The 25,573-nt window shown below is 37.1% G+C and overlaps 1 protein-coding gene across 2 annotated transcripts in view; it reads right to left on the bottom strand.

Annotated features, from left to right (window-relative positions):
• Window positions 1-25,101, bottom strand: part of LOC120300837 (galactosylgalactosylxylosylprotein 3-beta-glucuronosyltransferase 1-like) — a 60,096-nt gene extending 34,995 nt beyond the window's left edge. For both annotated transcript variants that reach the window (XM_039327347.1, XM_039327349.1), the window contains exons 1-2: window positions 24,703-25,101; window positions 280-477 (exon numbers count right to left, since the gene is read on the bottom strand). The gene's annotated coding sequence lies outside the window, so the exon portion shown is untranslated. The remainder of the gene's footprint in view (window positions 1-279; window positions 478-24,702) is intronic.
• Window positions 25,102-25,573: the final 472 nt, after the last annotated feature.

The following is a 25,573-nucleotide window of genomic DNA, read 5'->3' as shown; positions in this document are numbered from 1 at the left end:
CTGCATGTGTGTGAATAGCTCTGAGGACTACTGCTACTTGAAGTATGCAAAGTTTGTATCCTAGTGCACTGAAGCATTGAACCTAGGTTTCCTCTGTTCCCTATTATGACAGTTATACAGTAATGCCTTACCAATTTGTAACTGAATATAAAAAACAGTCCTACTGAAAAGACTTCTCCACAGGATATTTGAATTATTATACTTAAATTACAAATGCAACAAAACAAAACAAGACAAAGAAAAAATCTCTCTGCAATGCCATATTTTTTCACAACTTACCTAAGTCTCCTTCAAGTCAAACTTCACGGAAAACAATAGTTTTATGGGCAACATCATAGAAGTGGTTTCCTATTGCCTTCTTCTGGGCATTTTTTTGACCTCCTAGTATGGTCTGCTGTTCCTGAAGCTCTCCATTGATGTACCAGTCAGGCCCAATCCCGTTTAGCTTCACATAGAGGCTTCCATCATCTGACAAACCTGAAACAGTTCAAATTACTGTTACAGCATCATGGCACCTGGAATAGCTGGAAGAGGGTACATTAGGAGAAATTCAAATATGTATTTATTTTGTTATTGACTTTTTTTTAAAAAAAATCACAAACTGATTAAGAAAACCATCAAGTATCTCCTCCAATCTTTTCAACAAAAAGTGTAATCACATTATTTGAAATCTGTTGAAATAGATAGGTATAAATACTAACACTACTGGTATGTTGGAATCTGCCCACTGGTTTCTACCAGTCTTTCTTCTCTATGAGGAAAAATATTTTTATATTTTATTATTTGGGTGTTTTCATTTGATTTAGTTATGTTTGAAAGGTTACTTGATAAGACATAGAGCAGGATGCTATTGATGTTGCTTTCCATTGCATACCTCTAAGTCCTCACTAGGTGCCTTTCTTTCTTCATCAGTCATACTCCATGGTAGAATATTCCTCGTGATGGCCTTCCCTTGGCTCAACTGAAGTGTGGAAAGTTAGAGTAGCAGCAAGGTGTGTCTACATGAGACTTGACAAACATTCTGACTTAACACATCATTAAAAATTAAAGATAAAATCTCTACAGAAAGTATATGGGTCAATATAAAAGAAAAAAAAGTGATATTGCCATAGGTGTATATTATAGGCCACCCAATCAATCAGAAAAAATAGACAAACTCTTTGCCAACCAGTTAACAAATGCATGTAAGAGGCATACCACAGTAGTAATGGGAGACTTCAACTATCCAGATATCAACTGGGAGACAAACTCTGCAGTGAGTGGGAGATCAAACAGATTCCTAACCAACCTAGATGACAACTTTGTCACCCAAAAGGTGGAGGAGGGAACTAGATGCAAAACTATACTGGACTTAATCCTTACAAACAGAAGAAGTCATAGAGAGAATTGAAATTACCAGAATCTTGGGCGAAAGTGACCATGTCATACTGGAATTTAATATAATGCAAACACTAGCAATAGAAAACAATCCAACCAAAGTCCTAAACTTCAAAAGAGCCGAATTTAACAAACTCAGAGAGAACCTAGGAAAAATCCCATGGATGGAAATCCTAAAGGGAAAACAACTCAGGAAGTGTGGGAAACCCTGAAAAATGTGATCACAAAAGCCCAGACCAGCACAATACCACTTAGAAAGAAAAACAAGAAATCCAAGAAGAAACCAGCATGGCTGTACAAAGATCTCTCTAACAAACTAAAAGACAAAAAGGACAAATACAAAAAATAGAAACAGGGGCACTAGGACCTGACAGACTACATCCCAGAGTTCTGAAGGAGCTGACAGATGTTATCTCAGAGCTGTACCACATCTTTCATAAATCCTGGAGCACCGGGGGAAATACCTGAGGATTGGAAAAGGGCTGATATAGTCCCATCTTCAAGAAAGGGAAAAAAATGGACCCAGGAAACTGCAACCAATCAGTTTAATATCAATACCTGGGAAAATCCTAGAAAAGATCATCAAAAAACAGATCTGCAAACAACTAGAAACAAACAAAATCATAACTAGTTGCCAACACGGGTTTGTTAAAAACAGATCATGCCAAACCAATCTCATCTCATTCTTAGATAAAGTGACTAAACTAGTAGATCAATAAAATGCAGTGGACATAGTATACTTAGATTTCAGTAAGGCATTTGACAAGGGTAGACCAACTTACTCCTTGGTAGGAAAAGATGGAATAGACAACATTACTACCAGATGGATCTGTAGCTGGCTAACAAACTGTACACAATGAGTAGTCCTCAATGGCACTACATCCACATGGAGAGAAGTAAATAGTGGGGTACCACAAGGGTTGACTAGTGTAAAGAAAAGAAGAAATAGGGGAGACATGATAGCAGTGTTCCAGTATCTGATGGGCTGTCACAGGGCAGAGGGGGCCAGGTTATTCACCAAAGCACCAGAGGGATGGATGAGAAACAACAGTTGGAAACTGATCAAAGAGAGAAGCAACCTGGAACTAAGGAGAAACAGTGGAACAGCTTACCCCCCAGAAATCGTGAGTGCTCTATCACTGGATATTTTTAAGAGGAGACTGGACATTCACCTGTCTGAGATGGTGTTGGTTCTCCTGATTGAGCAAGGGGCTGGACTAGGAGACCTCCAAGGTCCCTTCCAGCTCTATTCTATTCATATTAAGGCAAATCTTTGAATCTTGCAGATCACCATGATTATTTAACTAAAATATTCTCCTTTTATAAATGTCAAAATTAAATTATGACCCAACAGATAAAGAATACATATTTTTATCACAACATTAAGAAATACATAGCACATATATTGATTTTATCCAACCAGGCATAGTTTTTATCTATTTAGATCCAGTACATGGATTCCCCCCCCCCAAAAAAAAATTCCCTTAGCTCTCCTTCACTGACATTCCAGCGTATGGAATTCTGACTGAAGAAAACTGCATAAATGAAGGAAAAGCCTGGACATACTTTTGGCTTTATTTCAAGGAGCAGAGCCAGTTTGGGAACTAGAGGCAGCAAGATTCTATGTTACTGATAGGGCACAGAAAAATGTGATGTTTGGGGAATTAAAACAGTCAGAATGTTCTGAGTTTTTTCACCATTAAAGCAGTGATTTGTTAGACTGCATCATATTGCCAGTTCCCACTGTTCCACATTAGATTACATAAACTGTGAAGATACAGAACATACCAATATTTTATGCAGAAATTGTAATACTGCAGCATTGACTGAACATTTGTACAATGGACTTAGTTTGGGATAAATTACTATTTTTGAAATATAAGTTCCCATCAATAAAATCAAAATTATAGAAATCCATTTAAGTTTCAAAGTCCCTGAAAAGAACAGTTTAGATTAATGTCTCACATAAATGGTAAGCTTTCTGGGAAATATTTCACTTCAATAGTTTTTATATTCTGTATTTTGAGTTTATGTGTGCATGTATTTCTGAGTTGGAAATATGAATGCAATAATATGTTGGCTTATAAAGTAGTCTTTGATCCAAGCTTGTACAGAACAGCATTGACGTACTTGGGATGAAACTGATTGTGCTTCTACCTAAAATGTACGAAAATATTATTATTGATAACATGTGGCAGGAGTCTGACTAAGATTGGTATAATTTTCTACATCTTCTTCATACCACTGCAGAACTTTGTGGTAGTATAAATCATGATAGACAGTAGTCAATATATAGGTATAGGGTTTCCTGCCTAAGCAGGGGGTTGGACTAGAAGACCTTCAACTATTCCAACTATTCTATTCTATTCTATTCTATTCTATTCTATTCTATTCTATTCTATTCTATTCTATTCTATTCTATTCATAGATTCTGACATCATCTGAAGATATCCAGAGCAGTGGAAGACTGGAGGATTATGACTTGGAATGTAAAAGTTAATAATAGAGAATATAAATAAAATAAATGAAGGGAAGATATATCTATTGCATGTCTGTAAAAAAGAAAAGGGGAAAGAACATCATAGATTGGAAGGAGGTGATCTGACTTTGTGGAGTTGATGGATATATGTAGAGAATGAAGTTGTAGGATCAATTATGAAAGATTAACATGCATGTGAGAAGGTATATTATTATGAATGCACATGAAAATAGGAATTGTAACAGTTGCATATAATCTTAAAGCATATGGGATAATGGAAGAACCAGATATAGTTTTGAGAAAAAATGTGCAATATTTTGAATAAATGTGATCAGGGGAAAAAAAAGTCTGCTAATGATAAATGTGGAAATCAGATAAGAGACTACAGTAAAAGTGACTGAGACATTTAAAGATCAAGAATGAAAGCGGATGTTGAGTAGTGACTATCTGCTTAGAATATGTTTTTCCTATGATTAAAGTAAAGTAAAAGAAGGTTTGATTCCTCCCCCCCCCCCGATGTTCAATGGGTGATTGAATAAACATATTGGGCATATGTATGGTGATGATATAAACATGTTGGTTGAGATGTCATTTTATATGCTTTGTTGTTTGCTGAGATTAGGTTCTGATAAACTCAAAATGTGCTACACAACAAAACCTTTTCCATTCTTTCCCAAACAAAATATGGAAATGGTATTCTTGGCTAAGAGAGACTTACAGGGTTATGTCAACCAGTTACAGATGGGAAGAGTGTGTAAATCCTGGTCCTGTTAAATAAGTCAGTGGTTTTTTGATTCCATCAACTGTGGTATCTCCCTGGTCTGTCTGCAAAGGTTGGGAGTTGGAGACACTATTTTCCTGAGGTTCCATTTTTACTTCAGTGGACAGGTCCAGTCATTGGACATCAATGTGGATGTAGTACCATTGAGGACTACTCATTGAGTACGTTTTATCAGGCAGCTACAAATCCATCTGGTGATGATGTTGTCTATTCCACCTTTTTCTAGCTTGCCAAGGAGTAAGTTGTGGTCTACCCTTGTGGAATGCCTTACTGAAATCTAAGTATACTATGTCCACAGCGTTTCACTGGTCTACTAATTTGGACACTTTATCAAAGAATGAAATAAAATTGGTTTGGCATGATCTGTTTTTAACAAACCCATGCTGGCTACCAGTTATAACTTTGTTTGCTTTTAGTTGTTCACAGATCTGTTTTTTGATTATCTTTTCCAAGATCTTCTCAGGTTAGACTGATCGGTCTGTAATTTTCTGGGTCTGTTTTTTTTTTCCTTTCTTGAAGATGGGAACTACATCAGTCCTTTTCCAATTCTCAGGTACTTCCCTGGTGCTCCAGGGTTTTTGAAAGATATGGCACCATGGTTCTAAGATAATTGCCAGCTCTTTCAGAACTCTGGGATGTAATCTGTCAGATCCCGGTGATTTATATTCGTCAAGGTTGGATAGGTGTTCTCTTTCCATTCTCTTGCTTATTTTAATTTTTGTTTCTAGTTTATCTTTTGCAGTAGTTTTTTTGGTATGTTGGGCTATAATTTCTTTTTGTGTGAAGACTGATGCAAAGTATGCGTTAAGCAGCTCTTCTTTCTCCCTGTTGCCTGTTACTTCCTTGCCATTTTTTCTCTTTGGTGGACCTACAGTGTCCTTGACTTTTTTCTTGTTATTAATAGGTTGAAAGAAACTTTTTTTTATATTATTTTTGATTTCTGTTGCAAGTCTTTGTTCATTCTGAGCTGTTGCTTTCCTGACTTCATCTGGCTGTCTGCTGATAATCAGCCTTAGTTATGTGTTCCTCTTTCCATTTTTTGTACTTGTGGTCACTTTCCCTCAAGGTTCCAATAATTTCAATTTCCTCTATGTCTTCTCTGTTTGTAAGGATTAAATCCAGTATAGCTTTACTTCTAGTTCCCTCCTCTATCTTTTGGATGACAAAGTTGTCAGCTAGATTGATTAGGAATTTGTTTGATCTCCCACTTGCTGCAGAGTTTGTCTCCCAGCTGGTATCTGGATAGTTGAAGTCTCCCATTACTACTGTGGTATGCTTCCTACATACATTTGTTAACTGGTTGGCAAAGAGTTCATCTATTTATTGTATCGGTTGGTGGCCTTTAGTATACCCCTATGGCAATGTCACTTTTCCCTCCTTTTATATTAACCCACAAAGATTCTGGATGGCTTTTATCTTTGATCATGTACATTTCTGTAGATATGTAGTATTCTCTTACATATAGTGCAACTCCCCCTCCTCTTTTTGTAGTTCTGTTTCTTTTGAACAATTTGTATCCATCCATCAGTCCATTCCAGTCATGGATTTCATCCGATCAGGTTTCTATAATGCCAACTATGTTATACCTACTATTGTGTACTATTGCTTCTATTTCACCCTGTTTGTTCCCCAAGCTTTAAGCATTAGTATATAAGCATTTAAGACTTTTATGCTTGTATGTGGGTATGTTTTCAGGATCTCCTGATTGTTGTTTGATTTTTTCTTTTTTCTCATCGTTCCTTACTTCATTGTTTGATTTGTTTTCTTGGGATTTATGATTGGTTTTGTGTTCTAGAGATTCTAAACATTGGTCACCCTTCCCCATCAATTTTACATTAAAGCCCTTCTAATGAGTTCTGAATGTCCCTCCTTTTTTTCTAGAGAGAAAAAAAGTAAATCTTGCTTTGCTTGTATTCAAATTATATTATAGTAACATATCTTACAAAAAGCTGCCTCTGAAGTGTTCTCAGCAATAATAATTAAGTAGTAATCAAAGTGTGACTGCAGAAAAAATATACTAATTCTAAAGTAACTTCAGTATGTAGTTAGGGGCTCAAGTCATAATACTGTAATTGCATTTTAAAGCTATTACTAGATTGTGTTTGTGGTATCTAAAAGTACATTTCTTTCATGTGCCTATATAAAAGAGGTCTTCATCCTTTTTAAGCAGATTTAAAATTTTGGGAAATGTTCTGATAGAACACTGAGACTTGGGCTGCAAAGATCCTTATGAGCACCAGATGATGGTAGAAAAGACTCAAAAATCAAGATTGCTGCCATGTAAATCTGTATTTCATTCAGATCTGAGAGCCCTGGTTATAATTGGCATCCTTCTCTAGTTCTTTTGCAGCTCCCAAACTCATCCCACCATAAAGTCTTAAAATCTGTGAGAAACAAGCCATTCTTTCCATCCAGTGCCAGAAAACAGAAGGAATTTCCTAGATAATTGAGTTTTGGCTTGAAGCAGCCAGCAATTGTGAAGTCTCATCCTAGGAATATTGCCAATCTCAAGAAGTCAGTAATTTGGACAGCTCCCAAGAGACTCGGGGGGGGGGGGGGGAAGCATCCTAAAAAGTGATCAGGGGTCAAAATCTTTTCTACCTTGTGCTCTGGGAATTAATGAGAAAAGGCATCTTAAGCAAGACAAGGATGTTCTTAAACAGAATAGAAATATTCTCAAACATCTGAAGTAGAACAAGTTGAAAATCAATATTGTTGCACACACTGTGCTCTGATTCAAGGGACTCTCTCATAATGTATTAAATGACTTCATCTCCCTCTCCTTTCTGGTTAGTGGCCTCAGGGCCGGTTGACTTTTTTAAGCAGCAGGTGCACTGCTGTTAATCATATTAGCAAGGGTTTTACAGCTGCCAAGCCCTTTTTAATTAATATGAAAAAGGCTATCATTTGAAGGCCCAGAATGCAATTGCCAAAAACCTGAAAGAAAAAGAAATAAAGAAATGAAATGATAAGGGAAAATGTGGGTAAACAAATCAGAAGTTATATAGGGCATGGATAAGAAACCCCATGAATAAATGTATTTATCTATTCTGGTTTGAATTTATCATCCAGTGACTGTAACTAAGTTGAAGAAAATCCCAAGTTCAATTCTTGGTATGTCCATGTTTGAAGAATCTTCCCTGAAACCCTAGAGAAACACAACACATTAAGGCCACAATTGGAATGCTGAGAGCACCTTATAAGGACTTATATAAAATAACTGTCATGGTAGGCATAGCCAGTGAGAAGCCCTTCATTTGATAGTTACTGGGATGCAGTTATGTCCCACTATTCTCCTAACATTTCAGAATTAGGCTACCAGATCTAGGCTGGAAAAATTCATTTGGCCAATGGATGGGAGTAAATTTAGATTGTTCTGTAATCTCTGACACCCTATACTGGTCATCTGACTTTCTGTAGCCCAGATCTGGTAGTCCTAGTGTTTAACCACAAATGTGACCTGCCACAATGTAGCAACTGAGTTTTGTTTAAATCAACGAGTCATAGTTTTGGAGACATTAATCTGGTTTGCCAATGTTTTTGTGTGTCATGTGATTTCATGCCACTTCCCGCTCTCACAAAATGTACAATGTATCTATGGATTTTAAAATCTTGATTTTAGAATATTGATGGAAACATTATTTTTTCCAGTGACACACTCTACCACTGCCATAATATGAATGGCTGATTTGGAAGCTAAATTGTACTACTTTAAACAAGAAATGTGAAATGGCACATTTGCTGTTTAACCATTGCAGAATGAGCCATGATGGGTATATGAGCCTTCTTATAAAGGCATACTCTTTCATCCCAAAATTATTAATCAGATTGATACAGAGCACGTGCAGTAACATCTACATGGATTATTATTCACACAATGACACCTGAGCAGAGGGGAAAAACTTCTCTATGGGGCTATAGCACAGACATAACAAAAAAAACCCAAAACCATTATTTCCCTGGCTTATGTAATTCTGGTTTATGGATATGGTCACTATCTATTATCTAAAGATTATGAACAAAGCTTCGTTTCCTTCCTTGCTAAGAGTTAATGGAAACCCCCCCCCCCGCTTCTGCATTAATTCAACAGCTCCTAGTGTAAAAACCTTATGTTTTTGTTATGTTATTCTGTAAAATGTCATGTATAGTATTTGATACTAGTGTCTCACATGGGACCCTATAGTAATAATGATAATCTGTGTACACATTTAACAAATACTCACCACTAGGGTATATTATGGTTCACTGCTGTCATTTTCTGCAGTGGTACTGAAATGCATCCATGTGATTGTTACAGTGCCTAACAAAATGGGCGTTGCTTTGGTTTTTACTTTCTGTAATTGATCTCTTTAAGCTGAGTGGCCAGTTCATGAATATTTTTTTATTTCCACATTAATGTATCATTTCACATGGAATCAGAATGCCTGTGAAAAGACCTGAATATGTTTTAAAAAATAGCAATACAAAAGATATTGCTGGTCTTTGTATTCTAGTGTGGTTCATGAAATAATATCTCAAGGGAGTTTTGCAGGTAATTTTTTAAAAAAATCAGCACTGGCAATGCAATTTACATCCTCAGCAGACAAATCCACTCTACGCAAGTATTTGTGCTTTCAAACTACAGGAAACCTGTGTCTTTTGGAGATGAATGCATAAGGCTTTCATAAATATGTTTGGTATCTATGCAGAAATGATAAGTGGCCACAAAAATTGGTTAAATTTGTATTACTTTTGCAATCAGCATTTTCTCTTTCCATTCATATCATCAGCAGATTTCCTCCCCCGAATAATTTTTGTCTATTTTACTGAGTGAAATTTAAAAATTTATGTTACAAATAATCAACCACTTTCAGTTGTGCCAAAAAACTTTCCATGCAGTGTTTTTCTGTATAATCATTTAAATCAATACTTGCTTATCATTGATAAAAGCTGGAGTCTTATAAATTATTATATTGGACCAATCCAGCAACCGTCCTTCATCCACTTTCTCCTTACTGGTTGCATCCCATACAGTGGTGGGATTCAGCTGGTTCGTACCACTTTGGCAGAACCGGTAGCTAATTTTTTGTTACCCGGCCCAGAATAGAATTCCGGAAGTGGCATCCACACAGAGAACTGTGTGGATGCCATCACTGATCCCATACATAGTTAATATTCATGTCATATACTTGAAACTTTTTAAATTTTATAAATGCAATTGGACTTCACTGAAATGTGGGTACTGCAAAATAAGTAAATGAATATGGAATTCTGTAAAGAGTTACAATTTATAAGAATTAGTAGCTAGAAAAGACCCACTGAGTGTGATAAACTGGCAAAGGGGAAAGATACAGTGGTCTGGCCTGTTTCCCATGCTTTTCACATTCCCATGTGTTCTACTGGTCAGGCCAATTTTTGGTTTTTTTGTTTGTTCCACGATGAAATTAACAGAAATGGGAGCTACTGTAGCATGATGGCTGAACAAACCTGTATCTGTCCCACTCTAATTCAGGGATCAACAACCTTTTCAGAAAATGGGTTTCATGAGACCACACATGATAATGGCAGCAAAAAATAAAAATGATGAATACTTTAAAATATAAATAACAATAGGGGTTGAAATTAAAATATTAAAAATAATATAAGCATACATGTGCGCATATACACACACCCATAAATGGAATCATGAGTTCTTCTATATTTCTGTCTTAGGCAGGAACCTAGGCTTCTTTTAGTTATAGGAAGAAGGTAATAACAAACTACTTCAAAAAATGTTGTCCAGAAAACTGCAGAGACTTGTCCATATAGTCGCCAAGAATTAAGATGAGTCAAAGGCACAAATATAAGAACAAATAGCCCAAGTCATATCAAAGCATTGTGAAATTTATGTGTGAATGCCATCTGGTAATGTCATAGGTCCCAAAGCCTCCTTGGGTGAGATGTTGTATTGTTCATTCGTATGACTTTTAGTTTATCCTTATCTTGCATATATTGCATTGAGAATAAAGTGGGGGATTGGATCTACACTGCTCTAGGTATCTCAGGAAACAACAACAAAAAATGTAATTAACCCTTTCTCCCAGACAAGATCATTACTAAATCATTGCTAGTAGGTGGAATAAATGACAAATGACAAAGCTATCCCAATCTGTTTAATTGGGTGGTCTATGGTTGACTTCGGATCAGATTCTTCTTGAGCATCTGGAACACTATCCATTCCCATACCATATTCTCTAGAACTACCCATTCCCATACTATATTCTCTTTTACCCTGATTTCCAGATGTGTTAGGTTCTACATTTAGACAAGAAAAACCAAATGCACAGGTATAGTATAGGTGGTACCTGGCTCAATAATAGTATGAGAGGGATCTTGGAATCCTAGTGGACAATTGCTTAAATATGCGCCAACAGTGTGCTACAGCTGCTAAAAAAGCCAACACAGTGCTAGGCTGCATTAACACAGGGATACAATCAAGATCACGTGAAGTGTTAATATTACTTTACAATGCCTTGGTAAGGCCACATTTAGAATACTGCACCCAGTTTTGGTCACCACAATGTAAAAAAGATATTGAGACTCTAGAAAGAGTACAGAGAAGAGCAACAAACAGATGATCAGGGGACTGGAGGCTAAAGCATATAAGAACGGCTGCTGGAATTGGGTATGTCTAGTTTAATGAAGAGAAGGACGAGGGGGGACATGATAGCAGTTAGAACAATTAATTAGTGGAACAACCTGCCTCCAGAAGCGGTGAATGCTTCAACACTGGAAGTTGTTAACAAGAGGCTGGACAGCCATTTGTCTGAAATGGTATAGGGCTTCCTGCCTAAGCAGGGGGTTGGACTAGATGACCTCCAAGGTCCTTTCCAACTTTATTATTATTATTATTATTGTTGTTGTTGTTGTTTCTTCTGGGTTACTTCAGATTTCCCTTGAACTGGGGTTATAACAGTTGAAATCTAAAATATCTGGAAGGCACCCGCTGGTGGACGTTTCTGAATCACTATCCCAGTGGTGGCTGCCAAAAAGGGACTGGTGTCTCTCTATAATTTAGAATGATTCAACAATCATTGTATTTAATGTTCTAATGAAGTACTACTTATTATTCACATAACATTCATGTTTAATTTGGAACTGGATGTTGATCTTCCTTTCTTTCAATTTTCCTTGCACGCAATGCAAAAGCTGCATTATTTAAAATTGTGTCACATATTTTTTTCATAATGAACTGAAGAATTATATTGTTGGAAATGTCCAGTCATAATGAAAACAATTGTTTTATTACATTCAATTCCTATATATGATTGATAAGAGCAGTTGGCATCCAAAGTAAGTTCCCAAATGCACTAGATATATAATGCCAACTTTAGAGTCATAGGAGGCATGATAATTCTTGATTGACTACAATGAAGTTATTTTCATTTAATGTAAAATCAGTCTTGGGAAGTTTAGAGAAATATTAGAACTGGAAAGCTGGAAGGTGGTATTTGATTTTTTCTTCTTCATCCTATTGCTATAGTCCTGATAAAATCTGGCAGAAAACGGTGAACCAAGGGTGGGCATAGGGGCAGAAATCAGCAGATAAGTAACCTCTATATTTCAGCAAATATTTTTCTCTCTTCTTTTCATATGTTCAAAAACATGCTTTCTAAATTGCATTATTCTTACCCTGACATTTGGACCAGCTCTTTGTACCTACCTGGGAATCAGCTATATATCTATTCTTCTAAGTAAGAAGCTGGATTATTGATTGATTGATTGATTGGTTGATTGATTATTTGCTCTGATAGTCATGCTTCTCCAATCTAAAATTCTGAGTGGCTTATTGAAAAAACATGACAGAGTAAGATTAAAAATATTTTTTAAAAAGACAAAAGATTATATATAAACTACTGATAACTACTTAAGTATAATGAACTTACTTCCTTGATATTTATGAATTATTTTTGAGTTAAAAAAAAAAGAACTCCTGGCAAGGATGGGATGGAGGGCAGCAATAAGATAATATTTAGAGTGAAGCATTCCTTCAAAGCTGCTTCATGAAATAATTTAACCTCCTGCTTCTAATCAGCAAAGGAAAGCTGTTTCTGCTGCTGGACAGAATGCAAAAGAACCCCATAGCAAAGCACATGGGGGAGTCAAATCCTGTCATTCCTGCACTTAATGAGCCAAGCAGTGTCACCTCAAGGGTGTGGAGCACCTTGGACAGATAAAATAAAACTGCTATCTAATAAAGAATAATAAGCAGGCAACGTTCTACCCACAATGAGCTATTAGTGGCATTCTAACCCTCCTGATACTACAGTGGTGTTACTGAAAGAGAAGTAGTAAAAGGAAGAATATGAGGGAGATGAGGACATTGTTAGGGACTAGGAAATTGCCCTGATAACAATGAATCTTAAAGAGAAATGCTTTTCCTTCCATCAATGTCACTGCGCATTGTACTATAAAATTTACATTAGACATATTCCTCTGTGTCAGAGCAAGGCTAGATATGATATGAACCAATTTACTGTTTCTCAGTTCCCATCCTAGTCAGTTGCTTGCTTTAAGGAAAAGATGGGAGAAACTTTATCAGCAACCTATTTCTGTCTTGGATTCCAAAATATTTTTGCGTGTTATTAAGACTGCACCCAGTATACAAGACAGCAGTTTCCCAATTTAAACAGGGCTGATGATGCTTACAGCAAGTTAAGAAGTAGTGAGCAATTTAACACAGAGAATTCTATGGACACTGATAGAAAGCTATTGATGGAAATTCCATTGCTAATTTAGGAACAGCAGAGGCACTGCAGCAAGAATTAAAATTAATATTGCTTACATAATGCGGCATGGTGACAGCCATAACAAGGTCAAACCCAGCTCACCAATGAGATTTACATTCAATTAATCTTATAAGTGTCTCCTGCAGTGGTGAGAGTCCCACTTCAGTGGGATGTATTCCCTGAAGATTTGTACTTAGGATGGAAGTTCAACAAATAACCTGAACTATTCTAAATTTCACAGCAGTTTGGAGAATGGTTGAGGATCAAGGTCAGGATTAGAATTTAATGAGCTTGAGTCTCATCTGATCCCTTTCCATTGTTGTGGAAATTGATCCTGGAAAGATAATCTTGGAGTTCTTCAGCATAGCAGAAGACACGGTAACACTGCAGTGGATTTCCCTTCCAAGTCTGGATGTTTCTGTTTGACCCTAGAAAGGGAACTCCAATATAGCCAGCATTGTTCCCTTTTGCAGATTTTAGTCCAGTCATTATCTGTTTGGAAAGTTAGTCACTGTATATCGTATATAGAATACTAATGAGAAAAAAATAAATTGCTGGGTATCTAATACAGTATAGATACCCAGCAATTTATGTTTTTTGCTAATCATTCAAATAATCTGACTCTTCACACATATTCAATCTGGGATAATATGAAACAGAAATATGCTTTTTTAAAAAATCCTAAACATAAATCCCTTCCCAAGTGGGCCATAAGAATACATTTTCAGAAAAGTTTGAAAGCAGAATAAGAATAAGTACATCATCATGGTACATTCCCAACAAGAGGTAATACTCTACAAAAGTTTTTGTATTATTTCAATTGACATTTTCAGTTATATCTTTTAACACCAGCTTGACATGTGGAAATTAAAAAGTGAAGTTTCACATAAAGGGTAGTTAAAGGTTATTTCCTATTAATTTGGGAGAGTAAAGCTTCTGCTAAAGTTATGGCTACAACAATGCCTGGTTTAAAACCTTTAAGCAGAAGGTTCTTCCTCACATAATGGGGAAGATGAAGAGGGAAATTGTTCCCAGGGATATGTGGAGAAGAGAAGATAATGGAGCTTGTATTTCATACTTGCTAGAAGTAGTATACAAACACTAAAAACAAATAAATCAAAATTTATCATTTTAAGGGCGAAGCTAAAATAAATAAATAAATAAATAAATAAATAAATAAATAAATAAATAAATAAATAAATAAATAAATAAGGGAAAGTTCCTTGAAATGGAAAGATGCAGGAAAACAAAGATATTTCTGGCATGCTTACAGTAATATCATATACTCGCATATACTCGCATAGTTTAAAAGTATTATCCCCCTATCCCCACAACAAAACAAAGCTGGAGCTAGGATTGCTATTTTTCAACAACTGCATTTAATATTTTAGTGGTAGTAGAAATCTGCTCTTCCCATGCAATAAAATTGTTCACTGAGGCAATGTCACCTGAGTAAATGAGTGATAAATAAACAGTGTCCCTACTTTATCTTTTTGGCAAAAATTCAAAGCACCTTGAAAGGACATGGCATGTTTCTAAATGAAAAAAAAAATCCATTTGTGAATAGCCACATGTGCAAATAAAATTGGTCTCTAGATCATAACAAAGGTTAAAGTGTGGAGGGAAATATATTTGTGTCCGTATTGAACAAAAAATAAATAAATTCTGTATTATAAATGAAATCCATTCTGAGTACTGAAAACATCCTGCTTTTGCATAAAATTCACTGGATAATTGCAGTTTTTATATCACTGATATAAATGAAATCCCTGAGAAATCTTTCACAAGACATATGGAAAACTAAAGGATATTAGATAAAAGCACAAATGTGTTTTTGTAAATTATTATTTCCTGAAGTGGCACCTGAAGAAGATATATTCTTAATGACTGAGTCCATTAAATATTTTAAAAACATCAGTAAGATATGCAGTTTAGGGGGTTTGCTAATGAAGGTGCATTTCTCATGAAGATAATTAGTAAACATGCTGATATTCAGAAGTGGGGAAGTTACAATGGCAGAGAGAGAGAGAGAGAGAGAAAGAAAGGGAGGGAGAATTAAATGTATGTTCTGGATATCATCACTAGGCCTGTTGCCTGGCAGGGCCCAGAACCTTCTTTGTCATGGTATTCACCCTTTGGTTCATTCTTCCCTTGAGATTAAAATGGCCCCATCCCTGTTGGCCTTTTGCAAGGCCTTAAAAACCTGGCTTTGTGCTTGGCCTGGGGCCTTGGCCATCAGTTACAGTCCATCTCCTGGTTGTACGGATGACAGATTTGATCATGCCTGGCTGCTGTGTGTTTTTATTTTTGCTTTACATGTTTGTATTTTGTGTTTTCATTTTGTTTTATTATAAGAGTCATGTAAAAGTGAGATGAGTGGCTTTATAAATCAATTAAGTAAATAAATACATTTAAGATCTCACCTCACCCCAACACAAGTGAAACCAGATCCTAAGGAATTTGCCACTGTCATGATGCCATTATAGTTGCTGTTCTATGCCCTAATTATAAAAAAGAAGTCTGAGATACTTTTTTTTTGGATGAAGACTCTATTCCCTTCCACATCTCTTAAGCAATATTTGAAATGGCAGAAATGCAGCAAGGTAGATTTTTTTAGGACAACTAAGTATTCAGTACGTTCATCAGTTGCTCAAAATGACATACCCATGGATCCTTGTGTTTAGATGCTTTTGTGAGGGGAAATATTTTCTCCCAAAGTCTCTGAAGCCTGCTGCTTTAATAATAAATGTTTGGCCAAAGAAAGAAGAAATTATCACATATGAACTTCTATCTATATCCTATTAATCATGAGGTATCAGATACGTTTCTATGTTTCTAAGCAGAAGATTTAGCATTTAAAAGCTTTCAAGGTTTAGATGGGGAAATCTGGATCTTCTTGTAATTGACAAAGTATCAGAGGATCTGAATTTCAGAGTAAGCTCAGAATAATGTGACATTTTTTGTAACAGATGGACAATGATAAATACTGAAAAATAATTCAGTGGAATTTAGACTAGATCAATGTTTCAAAATGAGGGAATTTATTTTTTTCAATATTTAAAGTTCTTTTTCCTGCCTACCCCTTTTGGTGTCCACCCAGTCATTTATATCTACAAGTAGTCCTTGATTTACAACAGTTCATTTGTATGTTACAAATGTTACAACAGCACTGAAAAAAGTGACTTATGGCCATTTTTACACTTATGACCATTTTGCAGCATTCCCGTGTTCATGTGATCAAAATTTGGTTGCTTGGCAACTGACTCATATTTATGATGGTTGCAGTGTCCCAGGGTCATGTGATCACCTTTTATAACCTTCTGATGAGCAAAGTCAATAGGGAAGCCAGATTCACTTAACAACCCTGTTATTAACTTAACAACTGTAGTGATTCTCTTAACAACTGTGGCAAGAAAGGTTGTAAAATGGGATAAAATTCACTTAACAAATGTTTTGCTTAGCAACAGAAACTGGGGGCTCAATTGTGGTCACAATTTGAGGACTACCTGTATACATGTTATGGACATTTTTTTATTTCTGAAATAGTTACTGTCAAAACAAATTTAACTGGATTTGCATAGCAAGGATTGCTTAAAACTGGGAATGATTCCTTATTAGGTACCAATCTGTTTTATTTGGTGTTGGCTCTGGCTTAGCTTGCTTTAACTTGATATCAACAGCCTTTCAAAATACACAATACTGACTATTAATTGTTACAAGTTTTTTTCCCAGTTGCTGCTAGACATTTATTCAGTGTAACGTTGAGCAAACTCTAATAAATGCAATGTGACATTGCCCTTTTTTTGCAAGACATGGATGATGATTATACTTGCTGTCCTGTTCCCAGCTTTCAGATTGTACACAGTATTTAAGTGGAATAACCATTAAATAATGCATGCAGATTTAATCTCTTTAAGGTATATGATACAGACATGAATAAACATGATTCAGTCTGGAATGGGTTGTTCTACCTAGATCTGGATGATAGATTAATCAATTCTCCCATAATACAGAGGAAAAAAATTAGAGCTGCCATTTTTGTTTTATATGAATTATATAAAGTTTGTAGGAAAGCTGAAGTTTTAGGTAATGATCAATCATGCCTTATTTTCCTGAAGAACAAGGACCTCTGAATCACATAAAGCCTTCAACCTACCTATCTCTGTTAGTGACATGGATATGCTGGTAGCTGAACAACCTCCTATTTATCTAATAGCTGGGAAGCAGGATACTTTAGTTAATAGCCATTTTGTGAATGAAGGCACTTCTCCCAGCTATGTTGGCACCTGTTTGTGTTCTCAAGACCTCCATCAATGTGCTTGTAGTGACAGACAGGCATACACTCCAGATATTAAATTACATCATGTATAACAATTCCTCTGGAGCTGAATTAGCATCTTCTTAGTGGCTGCTTGTTTCAGAGAACACCACCAAGCAGATACTGCACATCTGCAATACGATGTACTGTATATTTGTAATGGGTCCATCAAAAGAATCAATATATATGAAATAATGATACCACCGTGCTGAATGGTGGGTTGTCCAATTTCAACAAAGTAGCGTATGCAAGTGGCAATCTGTATTAAAGTTAAAAATCATCATCTGATGGACTAGTGGCCATGAATCTAGGTCAGCTTTCCATTGCAAGCACTTTCAATATGGGTGGGGGAGGGAAAGGTGCTACACTTTCCAAGGGTTTTTCAAAATCCTTCAGTTTTATCGGCAAAGAAATTGGGTATATGATTTTCTTTTTTTTCCAAAGAAAGAGAATTTTTTCAACAACCTGGCCAGGCAGGATCTTCCTTAACAGTAACAGAAAAAATCCAAGAGTAGGAGTTCCCGCTTGATACCTTACTTTCCAATTTAATTGAAGCCCAGGAAGTCAAGGAGGCTGAAGACAACCAGAAAAAGTCTTGATGTTCAAACACGTGATGTTTATCTTCTGGGAAAGAAAAATCTCTTTCATTAAATGGGGGAAGAACCAATAAAAGAAAATAGTGGAGAAATCTCAATGCCCAGTAATTGTGCATTATATTTGGGCATGCTTGTGTGGGCATGAAAGGGAGGGGTGACTGCTCATGCTATCTCTGCTATTCCCTACTGGTTTTTCCCCCCCTGCCTCTCCTGCTAGCGATACAGACCATCCCAGCCTCTTTGAATGCATCACCAAACTGCTAATGCTGCACTCCCCTGTTTTCTCCCTCCTGCTTGGGTGGTTTTTGCAATGAGAGAGCTGCTGTAGCTCTGCCACTTCAAAATGACCCCAGGCCATGTTGCATCTCACATTCTACCTCTCTGCAATCCCTCTAGAAATACTGCCTGGAAAGGGGAATGGTCTTATCCACTTTCACTAGTCAGCTACTTTCTGCAGAAGCCTGGTCTCTTTCATGCATGTTGTGGCTCATCCCCCCCCCCTTTTTTTTTGCAAGGTTTGTTCAGCTTTCAAGAAGAATCCCATTCTTCTGCCACTAAGTCTACCTCATTAGTATCAGCCTCTTCAAGCTCATACAGTACTGAAAGAAGTTGCAGTAGGATTACTATCCTGATATGGCTTACCTCCTTGCTTAATTAAAGACTTTTTAGCATTACTAAATAATTACATTTAAGGGGATCAAAGAAGAATGAATTTATTTCTAAGAGATTATGCTTTATTTATTTAAATTTATTGGCTACCTAACCCTAACTCTGGCTGGCAAAAGGGGAAAAAGACTGGAAAATATTTTGGACAGATTAGAAAGGAGATAATTTGCTTTGTACCATGATGGTGAGGTTATTACGTAGAGTGGGTTTATGATACCATAGCAATACTATTGCATAAATTTATGTTGTAGTAGAAAATCTACATTTGTAGATTCTCTACTGCAACATAGATTTATCTCTAGATAGAACATCCCACTGAAAGAGACCAAAGATTAGTCAAAGTTTTAGAGGTTCAAGGCTTAGTCAAAATCAAGTGCTAACTCAGTGGTTATTCTTGATTCTGATCTACTCAAAATGTTACACTAATGATAGGCACAAAAGTCAAATCATATTGCAATTAATTATTGAATTCCACAATACTTCCAATCCCCAACTACATTAGAGAATAACATTTTTGACTAATTCAAGAATCAATATAAGACAATATTGATTCATAGGGAAACTCGATATTTATTATTAAAAACTGATCTGGGCCAGGCTTTTTGACTAATAAATGGGTCAGAATACAGACATCCTTTGGAATTTTCCTCCGTTTGAATTTTTGCAAAATTGTTCATGGTACCAGAATTATATAAAATATGCATTTCACAGAAAAATACAAAACTTCATGAAAAATGAATATTTTCTCTAAAACTGAAGGATTAATGAAGAAATTGAAAAGAACTGTGAATTAATTCATATGAAACTGAGGAGGAGTAGTGGATTACTGGAAACAGATGCATCAAATCCATTCTTACATAACACTCTGAAAGGGAACACAGATTTTGCACATTAAGATCTTCTCCAATCTGATGTCTTCCAAATATGTTGGAATTACAGTTACAAGCATTTCCTAGTGCAATCAGCCTCAACAGTTCAACCTTCAAAAAGGAAGACCATAAATTATAGTATAAAACCATGACAGTTTCCATATCCAGGTGATTCAGTGTGTGCTAGGGCTCTTTCAGGTGTTTCTTTTAGAAATGATTGGTAGACTTTCTGTACCAGTTCTATCATCTCAGAAATTTTCATGATAAGGCGTACAATTGGAAGACAGAAAGAGGTGTTTCATCATAGTAACCCACTAGACCAAAGCCATATTGGCCAAAGCCTTACAAGATGAAGAAAGAAGTTCCAAACTTCAAAAAAAAAAAAAAATACTGATAGAAGGATAAATTAAATGGTGTGGCTACCATGATATGAAATATAGTTAGTTAACTAATTACAATGTAAGCTGAGAAACTAGCCAGATGCTGTGCATGCTTGAAGTAAGAAAGTGGGTAGGTAGGTAGGTAGAAAGAAAGGCAGAAAAAAGAAAGGCTTTGGGGATAAAATAGGAATCCATTAGTTACTTGGATGAGGTCACATGCAGGAGGATTTGGCACTGTAGCATCATGTACTTCAAGATGAGACTCTATTAGTCTTCTTCTCAATTTAGTAAAATAATGGATAAGGGAAGAAGATCATGACTGCAAGGACTGCAAGGATCCGTTGTACAAAACAGCTGGAGAAAAAAATAACATTCATGGTTCTTGGAGGGGGGGAGATTCATTAAATTTCTACCAAACTTAAAGGACAAATTTTCTCTCTTAAACTCCCATTATTCCAAATAAATGAATTTGATCCCTGTGAAAGTGAAGGTAGGGGCCACAGATGATCTACACAGGCTATACATTTTAAATTCCCCATCCAGATGTGACATATGTTGTATGTGTGTACATGGTAAACTACTCCCCACCAATCTGTTACTGAGATGTGTAAGCTTTGAAAAGGAGTAGATATGTTCCTATTGAAATGAAATTATTCATTGTATATTAGAAGAGATGTGGAGTGGTTTCTGTGACAACTTTGTTTCATTGGGACGTGCCAGAGTAGGTTAGAAGATAGGCAGCTTATTGACAAGGGTGGTGGGCTGAGCCTTCTTCAATCTTATGTGGAACATTTGGGAAGGTTAAGAGAATCAGGGAAGAGGAACAAACAAATAAGTAAACGATAAACGTATTAAGCCTGGTAAACTCATGAAATTGTTTTGCATATTATTAATAAACAAACCTGACCTCCAAAGCTAGCCCCAACCTCAAACTAAAAAATTGTGGCAGTGAGAATCAGGTAGCCAAATGTTGGTGATATGACCCAAGTGTAACCTGGAGGCTATCAAATACTCTACAAATCGTGAGTTGCCAAACAATTTTATTACATATAGGTATAGTTGCCAAAAAGCACAGATTTTGATTCCTGTAACTGAAGATATTGTTCGGTTACTTACTGTTTAGAGATAGAAGAAATCTCCCTTCATTTCAGTTAGCAGCTGAGTCTCTTCAAATATTGAATCAAATAAATCTCTCAAATATTAAATCGTGGAATTTAAAATAATTTCTCACTAGAACACAACTGGTTTCTGCATTCAAGACACTTCAGGAATGCTTTCCAGGTAGCACTGAAAGCTAAACTTAGCACTCTAATCTTCAAAGTACTTCACACATTATAGTTGTTGCTATAAACTTCTTTGCGCTACATTTCATATTTTTACTTTATTGCAATTTTGCTTGCTTTTTTCTTCTTCTAGTTGTGTTCCTTTTATATCACTTCAAGACTTTTCATCAAAGGAATACTGCATAAAAGATGTCCATTAAAAAAATTTGTTATGTAGGAAAAGCAACCAGAATCAATATTACTTTCATGTTTTCTGATCAGAAGTCTGCAAGCAAGAAAAAGCAACATGAAAATCAACACAACAAGGCCAAATTAGAAGTAATGTTAAACACTTTTTTATACTTAATGGCCTTGGGTGTTTTCTCCCAAATGCAGCATACAGTATGCTAATTGTGGAGACTGTACCAAATTAGCAGGGAGAGGAAGACTCTGCTGCAGCCTTGATGAAAAGCCTGCTTCTGAAGCTGCTATTTGCAAAGAGAGAAAACTTTCTGCACTCGTATCATAGAAGCAATTTTCTGCCAATGAAAATTGCAGCTTTTTCATCAGGACTAAAACAAGCAGAGAAAACTCCCTTTCAGCACCTGCTGCAAGCCTTTATAGTCTTTTTAATTGGGCATGAAACCCTGAAAAGGATTTCCCCCAAAATGGGGAAACTATGAAGTGGCACCGATTATGCATTCTGGCTGAAGACTGAGCCCATGCAACATACAATATAGAATGCACATACTTTGCAGATAGCTGCTTACCAACTGAAGGTTACTCAATATTCCACCATACCCCGCTTGAACCTGCTACACTTCTATTTGTATTCGATTCACCTCCGCTCCACTTTTGCTAGGAGCCTAAATACTGATTCAGGGGAAGCATTTGTCATTTGGGAGACCTCTCTGAAATATGTAAATGTGCAAATATGTATGTACACATTTATGCACAGAGACATTCAAGATTATCTTGACATCTCCTGTTGCTCTAAGGATGATACATAGATACTACAACAAACCCAAGTTGCCTTGCTCATACAACAGTTTCAGCCAAACACATATCTCTAAAACAATACACCTTTCCAGTCATATTCATACTTTATATTTGTATATACTATAATTTGTATAACATTCAAACATATGAAAACTGACAATTCTGGCTAGTTAAAAGTTTCTGTTCTTGCTGTACAGAAAGACCAATGTAAAACGACCTTTTTAATTCTCACTACAAAAAGATCTTGCAGAGTAAGAGCAGAAGCTAATGGAGATGTGGATGGTCCCCAAATCTATGTCTGATGCTTTTAAGAGATTTCTGATGCTCTTTTGAAGGGTACATTGCTGATCTTTTTTAAAAAAAAATGTCCTTTTGCTGGAGAATGCTAGAGACTTAATTTGCTGATCATCTGGATTTATTTCACAGTATATCTCTGGTTTTTTTTAATTCCCTGAAAGAAAACTGAATAAACTCATTTTCCTTTCAACTCAAATTGCAGAGTTGCAGTTAATCATTTTAGATAATTTTGATTGGAATCAGATTGTTTTTCTCTATATATGTGGGTTTTGCCTACATTTCACCTGAGTGATAGAGACTTCTCTGATACTTTGTTCTAGGCACTTTTATTGCAAGCATGACCAGAGGAAATGATACATTGCTAAAGCCATTTTAGATTCTAGAAGCAGATGAGAAACAGATTGTGGAAGGACCCTGAACTCCCTATGCTTCCTATTCATTCTTTCCCTGTCACAAGGTTTTTTTTTTCAAAAGGAGCTGGAATTGCATATTGTCTTTATTCATGCCACGCAAGATCCAAATTATCTGGATTAAAATAATCTATCTTGGGGTCAGGCTATATTCAGATGAAATTGGATTTTATTCAACCCTGGAACATTCTCCTAGAAGTTGAACCTGCCAAACTTCAAAGCAAAGGTTCAAGACATTGGGACTCCTGTCCAAACAAAACTGGAGGGGCAAGGATAACTCAACATTTATTATATGTTACCATGCCAGCGCTGCAGAGGAATCCAAAATGACCATTGTCCAAAGCAGCTTTTATGTTTTTTTTCTGAGACTTCTATGTCTAATCTATAATGAACTTTCCATTCAATTGGCACTGTATGCTTTGCTTACTGAGAGGTTTCCATTAGAAACTGTCTTTTTAATGTCATAACTCAGTTCTGTAAATGCTACTGGGCAAATCTAAGAGTTTTCTGAAAACCAAAATGTAAGTCAGGCTAATCCAGAATCCTCCTAATGATGACAATAGATTTTGAATAGCCCAGTAGGACATTACAGAGAACTCTCCTTTGGGGAATTAAATTCCCATTTCACTTGCTTGATATTTCCCTGATTTTTCATTTCTGATAGGGCTGCTTGAGAATGGTAAGAGAAATGAAATTCTTATCTTTATCTAATTTATCCACCAGCCAAAAAACTAAAGGAGAATGATGTTTCCTACATAAAATCAGCCATAACAGGGACAAAGGAATTGAGGAGACCAAGAATATATTCTTCTACTTAATATTTAACTAGCACCCCATCACACTGCACTCCTTCCAAAGTTGAGATAGCTCTATCTTGCCATCTTATAATTAGTCATTTTTACTGCATCTTGAAAAATCGTTCTTCCCCCTACCCGCTACAGCTGCTAGTTGTAATCTCTTTGTTCACTCAAACAAAAGAAGGTTAGCTTGGAAATTAGAAAAGGAAGGGGAGTCCTTTTGAATTTCTCTACCCCTGCTTTGCTGCTCTTTCTCCCACAGGCAAGCGGGATCAGCAAAGTGTACCATCACATCCCACATACGCATTCCCTCATTAATTAAGCCCAGGTGATTTTGTCCCTGGAGAGGATAGAAGAGTTAAAGGGAATGGAAGAGTCCCCAGGATTCTTTCACTGGAATAGCAAAGATAATGGGGGGGAAATACAGCGGAGACAGATAATCTGTTTTTTCTTTTCAAAATTTGCTGGAAAGACATACATTAATATTTGAAGATGGAAGCAAGAGACGTGGTTATTTCCATTTGCTGATAACCAAACCTATTTTGCCCTCGCTTTTTAAAGAGTTGACTGTCCCATCTTGAGCAAAAAAAAAAAAAAAAAGGGGGGGGGGAAGTGGCCAGTGTCGTTGATCAGTTTTAAATATTGGGGATGGAAGGGGAGAGAAGCCCATTTTCCCCCAAGATAACACCAGTGGTAAAAGATTCAGGCTGCATGTCCTCCTTACCTGAGGAAAATCAATGCGTCGCTTTGCTTCTGAAGCCAGTCCTGAAGATCTCCGAGAGAGAACCTCCGAGCAAGTGCCGGCGGAGGATCAACCGGCGTATCAAAGCAGCGGCGTCTCCCGCAGACGAAGGTCCAGCTTCTCGGCTACAGGTTCGCGAGTGCGACTGCTGCATGTGCCCGCGGCGGCGACTTTCGAGTGATTCGGAGCTTGGACGGCGTTCTCTCTCTCTCCCTCTCCCTCTCCCTCTCTCTTTCTGTCGCTCTCTCTCTCTCCGACTGGAGCGAAGCCGGTGCGAGGAGCTTCCTTACATGCGGCGGCGTGGAACGCAGCTCAGGCTGGAGGCTGGCGGTGGAGGGAGGCGAAGAGGTTTCCTTTAAGGCCCCCCTGCCCTCGGAAAAGCGCAGAGCTTTCGGCGGAGGACGCCGCAACTCGCCGAGCCACCTTAAGAGGGGAAAAAGCGGGCTAAAAAGCGAGGAAGGCAACTTGAGCAAAAGAAAAAAGGGGGGGCGGGGGAGGGGGAGGAGGAGCGCGCGACGACGAAAGCAGCGGCAACAGACCAACCTGATAGACGCCTTTTCTGGTGCAGATCATTAGTGAAGTGAAAGTCTCTCCGCTCTTTCTCCTCCCGCGCCTGGACCCCCTCCCGGCGCCTTTTATCCTCGACGGGCGCCAAACCAAAAGCTCCTCCACGATTTCATTCCCTGGGCCGCCCCTGAGGTCTTCTGTTCGCTCGAACACGGACCCGGGAGACAATAGCGGTAGCGCCGTCCCCGGGATAAAGTGTTGCAAGAAGCAGCCCGTGCCATCTCGCCGTGGGGTTACCCTGGGCGGCTTACAACAATTCCTAACTTGGTGGCTTCTCCAGATGTGC

The sequence above is a fragment of the Crotalus tigris genome, unplaced genomic scaffold, assembly GCF_016545835.1.
Source record: "Crotalus tigris isolate CLP2741 ecotype Arizona unplaced genomic scaffold, ASM1654583v1 scf7180000024359.8030256, whole genome shotgun sequence".
NCBI classification, from domain to species: domain Eukaryota; kingdom Metazoa; phylum Chordata; class Lepidosauria; order Squamata; family Viperidae; genus Crotalus; species Crotalus tigris.
This window is presented reverse-complemented; position numbering and strand designations above follow the sequence as displayed.